Below are 11,399 nucleotides of genomic sequence, written 5' to 3' on the forward strand. Positions count from 1 at the left end.
TATCTCTCGATCGATTAATCAGGTCGGGACATCTCGGCCCAGTTTTTCCAACTGGGCTGAGTAGTCCCATGGGCCGAGTTAGCCCGGATTCGTCTGAGAATGAGGATTGGTGGCATAAACGAGGAAATATCCTTGTAGATCTATACGCGGACAAAATGCGTCCTAAAAAATGTGGATCGTCCGCGAAAATTTTGCGGAAGTTTTTTGTTTTTCTTCTGCGGGTTTTTGGTTCCCGATCCGTCTACTTTCATGGGTTGTCCGTCTTCCCTAGGATTTATCGCTCAAAACGTAAAAGTCTCTGTAGACAACAAGGTAAATGTAAAATTATTGCGGAACCCCTTTTTTCGCATCGCTAACTTGCGGATCGGAAATCATGTCCCGTCATGAGTTTGTGAGGGATGCAAGTAATTGTAGTTTTTAGATGAATTTCATTTGTACAGTGTATGCCATGTTCAACTCTTAATTTTCGCTAGATTTATTTTGAGAGCATAATAGAATACTACAACGTGCTTAATTTTGTTTTTTTATTTTTTTATTTTTCAGGGTATCTTCAGCTGCTGCAACGGCCAGGACGAAAGAATATGAACAAACATCAACCATCTCGTCTAAAATGTACTATTAATATTCGACTTCTCAGTAATGAAATTTGTATCAGGAATAAAAAATAGACCTTCATACGAGATAAAAATGATATTTTTGCAGTGATTTACTGACAAAAACACTGCTCGACTTTTAGTGGTCCGAGTAGATACAACGCACATTTAAAGGTACTATGTCCCATTTGCAGGCCAAAAAATGAAAAAGTTAAATTCCAACTGCATTTGAAAGATAATACTAATTTAGAACTTCTCTAAAAAAGGTGGGGCTTAAAAATGTCTTCAAGTGGGAGCATTTGAAAGATAATACTAATTTAGAACTTCTCTAAAAAAGGTGGGGCTTAAAAATGTCTTCAAGTGGGAAAATAACGACTATTGTCAAATTGACTTTAGGGCTATAGAGCTCAAAAGTATTAGTCTTGATTTTCAGACAATTTTACCTAATGGTCATACGTTTTATGCTGTGCAAAGATTCAATCAGTTTAATCTTGGCCATCACAAGAAGTGGGTTATTGATGTAGACAAATGCTCATGTACCCTTTACAACTCTTTTCATGTATGTTATTACCAAAGAAGAAAAAAAGTCAGTCAGTCACTCAATAGTGGCTGACAGTGAAGTCTTGCAAGTAAACGGGTTTCCTTGCATCATTTAAATATGAGGACACTGCTAACGTTTAAATTTCACAGATAGGACATTCATGACATATTCATAATTCCTGCAAATTAGTTCTACAGCATTTGAGGTTGGCTGCAAAGGGGACATAGTACCTTTATTGTACGTACGACAATGCGGATTGCGAGCTGTGAGTAAATTGTCCGAAATGTCATTTTTTTGTCATTTTACCTAAAGATAAGTTATAGATTTTCTTCATTAGTATCATTTAACACAATTCCATTAGAGATTTTGGTTGGAAAGGGCATTATTAAGTCACAAAGAGCAAAAACATATACACATTGGTATCTCTCGATCGATTAATCAGGTCGGGACATCTCGGCCCAGTTTTTCCAACTGGGCTGAGTAGTCCCATGGGCCGAGTTAGCCCGGATTCGTCTGAGAATGAGGATTGGTGGCATAAACGAGGAAATATCCTTGTAGATCTATACGCGGACAAAATGCGTCCTAAAAAATGTGGATCGTCCGCGAAAATTTTGCGGAAGTTTTTTGTTTTTCTTCTGCGGGTTTTTGGTTCCCGATCCGTCTACTTTCATGGGTTGTCCGTCTTCCCTAGGATTTATCGCTCAAAACGTAAAAGTCTCTGTAGACAACAAGGTAAATGTAAAATTATTGCGGAACCCCTTTTTTCGCATCGCTAACTTGCGGATCGGAAATCATGTCCCGTCATGAGTTTGTGAGGGATGCAAGTAATTGTAGTTTTTAGATGAATTTCATTTGTACAGTGTATGCCATGTTCAACTCTTAATTTTCGCTAGATTTATTTTGAGAGCATAATAGAATACTACAACGTGCTTAATTTTGTTTTTTTATTTTTTTATTTTTCAGGGTATCTTCAGCTGCTGCAACGGCCAGGACGAAAGAATATGAACAAACATCAACCATCTCGTCTAAAATGTACTATTAATATTCGACTTCTCAGTAATGAAATTTGTATCAGGAATAAAAAATAGACCTTCATACGAGATAAAAATGATATTTTTGCAGTGATTTACTGACAAAAACACTGCTCGACTTTTAGTGGTCCGAGTAGATACAACGCACATTTAAAGGTACTATGTCCCATTTGCAGGCCAAAAAATGAAAAAGTTAAATTCCAACTGCATTTGAAAGATAATACTAATTTAGAACTTCTCTAAAAAAGGTGGGGCTTAAAAATGCCTTCAAGTGGGAAAATAACGACTATTAGTTGTCAAATTGACTTTAGGGCTATAGAGCTCAAAAGTATTAGTCTTGATTTTCAGACAATTTTACCTAATGGTCATACGTTTTATGCTGTGCAAAGATTCAATCAGTTTAATCTTGGCCATCACAAGAAGTGGGTTATTGATGTAGACAAATGCTCATGTACCCTTTACAACTCTTTTCATGTATGTTATTACCAAAGAAGAAAAAAAGTCAGTCAGTCACTCAATAGTGGCTGACAGTGAAGTCTAGCAAGTAAACGGGTTTCCTTGCATCATTTAAATATGAGGACACTGCTAACGTTTAAATTTCACAGATAGGACATGCGTGACATATTCATAATTCCTGCAAATTAGTTCTACAGCATTTGAGGTTGGCTGCAAAGGGGACATAGTACCTTTAATGTACGTACGACAATGCGGATTGTGAGCTGTGAGTAAATTGTCCGAAATGTCATTTTTTTGTCATTTTACCTAAAGATAAGTTATATATTTTCTTCATTAGTATCATTTAACACAATTCCATTAAAGATTTTGGTTGGAAAGGGCATTATTAAGTCACAAAGAGCACAAACATATACACATTGGTATCTCTCGATCGATTAATCAGGTCGGGACATCTCGGCCCAGTTTTTCCAACTGGGCTGAGTAGTCCCATGGGCCGAGTTAGCCCGGATTCGTCTGAGAATGAGGATTGGTGGCATAAACGAGGAAATATCCTTGTAGATCTATACGCGGACAAAATGCGTCCTAAAAAATGTGGATCGTCCGCGAAAATTTTGCGGAAGTTTTTTGTTTTTCTTCAGCGGGTTTTGGGTTCCCGATCCGTCTACTTTCATGGGTTGTCCGTCTTCCCTAGGATTTATCGCTCAAAACGTAAAAGTCTCTGTAGACAACAAGGTAAATGTAAAATTATTGCGGAACCCCTTTTTTCGCATCGCCAACGTGCGGATCGGAAATCATGTCACGTCATGAGTTTGTGAGGGATGCAAGTAATCGTAGTTTTTAGATGAATTTCATTTGTACAGTGTATGCCATGTTCAACTCTTAATTTTCGCTAGATTTATTTTGAGAGCATAATAGAATACTACAACGTGCTTAGTTTTGTATTTTTATTTTTTTATTTTTCAGGGTATCTTCAGCTGCTGGAAAGTCATCAACGTGGACTGTGTGGCACTGGCATGCTTGTCTTCTGGTGTACATGCAGACATGCAGTCTTAATTTGTAAGACTGAACTGTCCAAAACACGATGCAAGATCCCCATAGGAAAGTGAAAAGTATGCCGCAGACCTGCCGCAGATCTGCGGCAGACTTTTAGTCTGCGGCAAAGAGTATGCCGAAGTATGCGGCAGAAAGAAATTTTGCTGCAGACTTGCCGCATACCGGTATGCCACAGGAACAGTCTGAGGCAGATCTGCGGCAGGATGAAATTTTGCTGCAGACTTGCCGCATACCAGTATGCCACAGGAACAGTCTGCGGCAGATCTGCGGCAGGATGAAACTTTGCTCCAGACTTGCCGCATACTAGTATGCCACAGGAACAGTCTGCGGCAGATCTGCGGCAGGATGAAACTTTGCTCCAGACTTGCCGCATACCAGTATGCCACAGGAACAGTCTGCGGCAGATCTGCGGCAGGATGAAACTTTGCTCTAGACTTGCCGCATACTAGTATGCCACAGGAACAGTCTGCGGCAGATCTGCGGCAGGATGAAACTTTGCTCCAGACTTGCCGCATACTAGTATGCCACAGGAACAGTCTACGGCAGATCTGCGGCAGGATGAAACTTTGCTCCAGACTTGCCGCATACTAGTATGCCACAGGAACAGTCTGCGGCAGATCTGCGGCAGGATGAAACTTTGCTCCAGACTTGCCGCATACTAGTATGCCACAGGAACAGTCTGCGGCAGATCTGCGGCAGGATGAAACTTTGCTCCAGACTTGCCGCATACTAGTATGCCACAGGAACAGTCTGCGGCAGATCTGCGGTAGGATGAAACTTTGCTCCAGACTTGCCGCATACCAGTACGCCACAGGAACAGTCTGCGGCAGGTCTGCCACAGAAAAGTGGGAAATTATACAGTCTGAAGCAAGGCTATAGGCGGCCATTTTGTAGGACATGCAGTACCATATGAGGTTGCAGGCTGAGCCCATGATCTTGTAAATTCCTTTGTTAATTAGCACTGTTAATTGTCTATTTAGCTTCTGTCAAACCAAACAATTTGCTTCAAGTTCAACTGGTACCATGAGAGGAATTTATTACATAAGAGGAGACTGAGGAATTAAAGGACTGTTTCAAACTTTTTTGTTGTGCCATATGTGATCTTATCTTCAGCCGCACTAACTCAATTTTTTGTTGTAACTACCCAAGACGAAAATCCAATTGAAACTAATTGAACACCAATTGAATTTTCAATTGGTTTCAATTGGTCTCAATAGGTTTTAACAGGTTTCAATTGAACTAGTTTAATAGGACTTCAGATGGTTTCAATTGGTCCAGATTGTCCCTATTGGACCAATTGGGCCCATTGGGCCCATTGGCCCCATTGGCCTATGCCCCATTAGACTTTAATGGGACCCCAATTGGCCTGAAGTTGGACTTCAATTGGTCCAATTGAAACCAATTGAAAACCTTTTAAAGTCTAATGGGGCAGATTGGTCCAATTGAAATCCCATTAAAGTCTAATAGGGCCAATTGAAACCAATTGAAACCAATCATCTCATGCATATTCATTATTACTTTACACGTGTGACAGAAAAATACATTTATCATGATTTGTTAAGCAAATTAAGACAATGCACATCATTTTTGTGATTTCTATTTTCCTTTTGCCATTATTAACCAATAGATTATTTTGTCTGATCATGTTACAATTACATTCACGTTTTAGCAATAGATTGATAGATTGATATTGATTATATGATTACTAACCAAGAAACAATATACATATTTAGTATATATATATGTGTACCAGCCTGTGTCACTTTATATGATACTCTTTAATACACTTCAAATGATTTATGTGATGGAGTTAATACAATTGAGAATAGAATATACCTATTTGGTAATATTGATATATATTGGTATTACCTAATTGGTAATATCGATATTGCCAATATCGATTATTATCACTGGTTCTACTACATGCATACTTTATTGCCACGTACTAGAAATGAAAGAGTATGCGGCAGGTCTGCAGCAGGTCTATATGAGATATGAATATTCATGATGAAGAGTCTGCGGCAGGTCTGCAGCAAGTCTGCGGCAGACCTGCCGCAGACTCTTCATCATACTGAAAGAGTATGCGGCAAGTCTGCGGCAAGTCTGCTGCAGACCTGCCGCAGACTCTTCATCATACTGAAAGAGTATGCGGCAAGTCTGCGGCAAAACTAATTTGCATGTGAAAAAGGTCTGCCGCAGGAGTATGCTCATTTCTTTCCTATATAAGACCCATACTGGGTAAATGTTCATCGGTATGGGATTCCTATATTAAATGGAAAGCATTTCAAAATGATGTAAATTATGCCGACCATGTAACAAACATTCAGCAAGTACTTTCAGGTCGCCACGCCCTGTCATAATCACCTTGCGTTCGGTCGGAATAAATCTTCAATATACACATCTTTGTACCAAGGCAATCTCGACGAACATAAATTGAATTAACTTACAGCGTAATAAAATATTTACATATATCCTATATCTGTGTGTGAATATATATATATATATATGTGAAAATTCACAACTAGAATGAAGTTTTGGTGTTTCTGAATATTGTATAGTTGACGTGAAGAACCATCTACATACTGCTGCGAAACATTTGAATGAAAGTATTATGCCAACTAGAGGGAAAAGTCAGCCAAAAACTGATCGTCGGAAACGGAAGGAACCGACCGAAAATGAACGAAGTAAAGCAATTTCGACGCCGGCAGAATCGGGGACAGACGAGCTTAACTCCAGTGTTGATGAAGACGAAAGTCTTGCTGGTCAGTCAAGCGCAAATCAAGGAGGGGGCCCCGAGTCTAGACAATACACTGAAGAATGCTATTGAAAAGCAGATTGCCCTCTCACTACGATCATCGAACCTGATCAAACGTATAGCGGACGATGTATACAACGTAATAGCTGCAAAATTGGAGGAGCAAGTTGTGGAGAAAGTGTATCAAGCTGTCAGTTTGGATTTGAAGAAATACACAGATGTAGTAGGAACCATCAAAAAGAAAATAACTTAAATGAAGAAGGAAACAAAAGTACTACAGGATGAGAAAGAAGATGCAGAACAGTATAGTAGGAGAAACTGTCTGTGGATATATGGCATTCCCGAAGGACCAGAACTGAAGACAGATGAACTCGTTCTACATTTGTTCAATACGACTGAGCTCTGTCTTAGAGTTCAACCGGACGCGATAGATCGTAGTCACCGCATCTCTCCACGTTCGAGCCACGCTGCTGATGAGGGACGCGAGTCATCGACTTCGCCACCGTACGCGAGTACTACGAGGAGGAACAAACCGAGACCGATCATAGTGAAATTTAGCAGATATAATGTCCGTAATGATGTGTACAGAGCCAGGACGAAATTTTTTTAAGAGATTCGTAATATTTTAACCACATGTAACATGCATATTTTTTCTTTATGTGAAACGCGATTAGATGGTTTTATTTCAAACCCTGAAATATCCATATCAGGTTATAAAATTGTGAGATTAGATAGAAATAAAAATGGTGGTGGAATTATAACTTTTATTAAAGACACTGTACCATTCAGTATAAAAAATGAATTCTTTGTTGATGGTTTGGAACTAATGTGTTTGGAGATCTGCTTACCAAAGCAAAAACCCTTCTTAATAGTGTATTGGTACAGACCACCAAATTCCCATAATGCACACTTTGAGAAATTTGAAACTTTGTTACAACTTAGAGTCTTCCTCTAAAGAATTTATTATCTTTGGGGATCTCAATTGTGATTTATTAAAAAGACCTATGTCAAGTCAAACGAAAACTCTGAAGCGTTTAAGTGAAGAATACGATTTGAAACAATTCATAAATAAGGCAACAAGAGTAACCTGTGTGACAGAGACATTAATTGATGTGTTTTATTTTTCTAATCATGAAAAAGTTTATTTTAGTGATGTCATCCCACTGAGTTTAAGCGACCATTTTATGATAGTATGTAATCTTGGTAGAGCAAGAGCCATGAAAACACATAAGTACATGTATAGTCGTAATGCGAAAAGATTCGATTTAGCCCAATATAAATTGGATCTCTGTAAAGTTCATTGGGATGATGTACTTTCTGACCCTGATCCAATCAGTGCTTTTGGAAAATGGAGCTCTAAGTTCAATTTGGTTTTAAATAAACATGCTCCATTAAGAAGAAAAAGAATTCGTCATAAAGATTCACCATGGATGAATAATGAAATTTTAACTAAAATGCGAGAAAGAGATCGAATGAAAAGAAAAGCTAAAGGATCAGGGTCATCGAATGACTGGGTGATGTATAAACAACTAGAAATGCTGTCCCATCAATGGTTAGGGAATCCAAAAAGAGATATGTTTCGGAGATCATTTCGAATAATGAAGGTAAATTAAATGCAATGTGGAAATCATTGAGACGTATCATACCTAAAAATGTCAATGATAGCGGTTTTCAAAAGATAATTATTGACGATAAAGAAATAACAGGATCAAAATATATTGCATCATGTTTGAATGATCATTTTGTAGAGTTACCATCTAAACGGAAGGGAACCAAAATATTTGGTTGACTCAAGTAAACTCAACATTTAAGTTTAAAGAGATAACAGAAAACGAGGTTTTGAAATGTATTCATGATATTGCAAGGAATAAGGCCACTGGCCTCGATCAAATACCAGCCAGTTTCGTAAAAGATTCTATTGAATACATTGTTAAAACCGCTAACTCATATCATCAATGCGTCATTAAGAAAGGGGAAAATTCCTTGTGCCTGGAAAAGGGCCAGGGTGACGCCTATTCACAAAGGTGGTGATAGAGCTAATCCCTGCAACTATAGGCCAATATCAGTCTTACCTGTATTATCTAAAGTGCTGGAAAAGCTTGTGTTTAATCAAGTGTATGATTACCGGCTTTCAAAGAATGAACTATTATGTCATAACCAACACGGCTTCCGCCCGAAACATTCGACTTTGACTGCACTCTTATCCCTCACAGACAGGGTTGGGTGGTAAATACCGGTGGCGGTAATTACCGGTGGTAAATACCGGTAAATACCGTCCGGTAAATAAGATGCGCGTCCGGTAAATATGTAAAAAAATGGGAAATATGATTTTAATTCTCTATTTATTTATAATTTTACTTGTTTTTAGCCTCATAACTTAAAATATTGTTCTGCAATAATTAGCAGCACAATACTCGTAGTAGGAACACACAAACAGATTTATAAAATCCTCACTGCATACATGTACACACCCAAACAAATGGCTTTTTGTGCATATGCTAATTAATAGGTATTCATGATAATAAATAATCCTCCCAAGCGGGTAATATGCCAACCCTGCTCACAGAAGATGTTTGTAAAATATTAGACAATGGGTATGTAGTAGGTATTGTCACGCTTGACTTGGAAAAAGCGTTCGATTTTGTATCGTTTGAGATTTTGCTTAAAAAGCTTGGATATTATGGTTTTGATCAAAATTCAATATGTTGGTTCCAGGATTATTTCCATGATAGGGAACAATGCACTTTGGTAGACGGTAGCATGTCACAGAGCAGAAAAGTAACAAGCGGAGTGCCCCAAGGAAGTATCCTTGGGCCACTGATGTTTATTATCACTATGAATGATTTATATAAATCAATCAACAAATGTTCCCTTTCTCTGTATGCGGATGATACTTGCATGTATTTTGCATCAAAAGACCCGAAGATATTAGAGAAAGTAATCAATGGTGATTTGAAATCAGCTACGACATGGTTTTCAAATAATGAATTGTTACTTAACGTTGACAAATGTCAGGTCATGTTAACCGGTTCAAAGTCAAATTTGAGTCGTTTCTGTAATGTTGATATTCGTTTGAATAACAAAAAATTACTTAGAGTAATGGAATGCAAATATCTTGGGGTTTTGCTTGATTGCAATTTCTCATGGAACCCACAAATAGACCATGTATAAAAGAAAAATGTTTTAAAGACGTATTTTGCTCTAAAGCGAATGAGACAATTATTCACAGATGAAAAGATAGCATTAATACTGTACAAAACCTTTATTCAGCCTCATTTCGCTTATTGCAGCACGATTTGGATGAACGGTAGAGAAACTCGGTTAAAACAACTTCAAACACTACAAAATAGGTGTTTGAGATCTGTACTTGGAGTTAATAGTAGATATCACATACTGAAATTCTTTATAAAACCCTTGAAATTGACATGCTAAAAGAATATTGGGTCAAACAGGCTTTAGTTACTATATTTAAGTTGTTATATAATCTTGGTCCACCTGTTTTATCGTCATTGATCCAATTTAATACTAATGTAGGCTATATGTTCCGTTATGCAAATTCACAAATTCCCCTTCCAAGACCTCACACAAATTTTCTTCAACATAGTCCGTTATACCATGCATCAAAGCTTTTTAATACCCTACCCAACGATATCAGAATTATAATTTTTTTTAAATCTTACAACAATGAGATTAGTAAAATTCAAGATATTTGCTCACTTCTTCCATCTCGTAGATAATTTCCCCCCCCCTCACTTTGTCACTATGATTCTATTTTGTATTTAAATTTCTGTATATATGTTCACTTATTATAACTTTCATATTTGTTTGTAAATTGTATTTTCATTGTGTTATATTATATTCTGTTCTAATTATATGTAATCACGGCCTCGCTGAAAAACAGCTTCTGCTGAATGCGGGCACAATTGTATTTCTTGTTTTTAACCGTGAATAAATAAAATGTACCATACCATACCATGTATTGTATACCTTTAATTGCCTTCACATGTATTCATTCATATACCTTTAAAAAAAAAATTGTTGGACTGTTTATGTTCGTCATGATATCTCATTGAAACTTGCCAGATAGCCTTGCTACTGGTATGTAACATTTTATAATTAATATATATACATGTACATGTGTATCCATGCACTTGTACACATATCCACTTAAAGGTAGTGAATCCTTTTTGCTGCCAACATCAATTTCTGTAGAACTTTGCAGGAATTTTAAATATATCACGTATGTCCCATCTGTGAAATGCAGTATCCAAGTATTCAAATTATGCAAGGAAACCCATTTAGTTTCTAGACTTCACTGTCAGGCACTATGAGTGACTGACTGACTTCTTTTTTTCTTGGGTAATACCCCTGCATTAAATGAGCTGTAAAGGGTACATGAGCATTTGTACACATCAATAACCTGTTTCTTGTAATGGCCAAAAAAACTCATACATTTTCAAATTTGAACCAAATCTGACCTTTTTCTGTTGTAAAGTGTGCATTGAATTTATCTAAGAATATATCAAGGGTTTTATTCTAAAATGTTTGTTTTGCAAGTTATTTTTTATAATTCTAGTTTTGTCATCTCAAATTCCTGTGATAATGCCTGGTATATGGTAGGCATGCTAGGTAGTCCTGTGGTACCTGCAATGCGGGAATCCTGTGGTAACTGGCGTGTGGTAATCCTGTGGTACCTGCATGGTGTATGGTAATCCTGTACCCTGTGGTAACTGGCGTGTGGTAATTCTGTGGTAACTGGCGTGTGGTAATCCTGTGGTAACTGGCGTGTGATAATCCTGTGATAACTGCAGAGGCGGCGGAGCGACTTCCAAAGTAGGGGGGGGCACCAACAAAAAAGGGCACTTTCTGGGAAAAAAAGGGCACCTACAAAGGGAAATCTCAAAGCGAAAATAAACAATTTTTAGACATTGGTATATACCCCTAAAATTTGATTACATTATCAGGGATGA

At 37.7% G+C, this 11,399-nt stretch overlaps 1 long non-coding RNA gene across 1 annotated transcript; it reads left to right on the forward strand.

Annotated features, from left to right (window-relative positions):
- The first annotated feature begins 335 nt into the window (after positions 1-335).
- On the forward strand, positions 336-3,753 carry LOC105440869. Its single transcript, XR_004061753.1, has 3 exons — positions 336-612; positions 2,098-2,166; positions 3,585-3,753. It is a non-coding gene; the product is annotated as an uncharacterized LOC105440869 (long non-coding RNA).
- The last annotated feature ends 7,646 nt before the right edge of the window (positions 3,754-11,399 follow it).

This window comes from Strongylocentrotus purpuratus, unplaced genomic scaffold (assembly GCF_000002235.5).
Source record: "Strongylocentrotus purpuratus isolate Spur 01 unplaced genomic scaffold, Spur_5.0 spur5_scaffold_6, whole genome shotgun sequence".
Taxonomy (NCBI): Eukaryota; Metazoa; Echinodermata; class Echinoidea; order Camarodonta; family Strongylocentrotidae; genus Strongylocentrotus; species Strongylocentrotus purpuratus.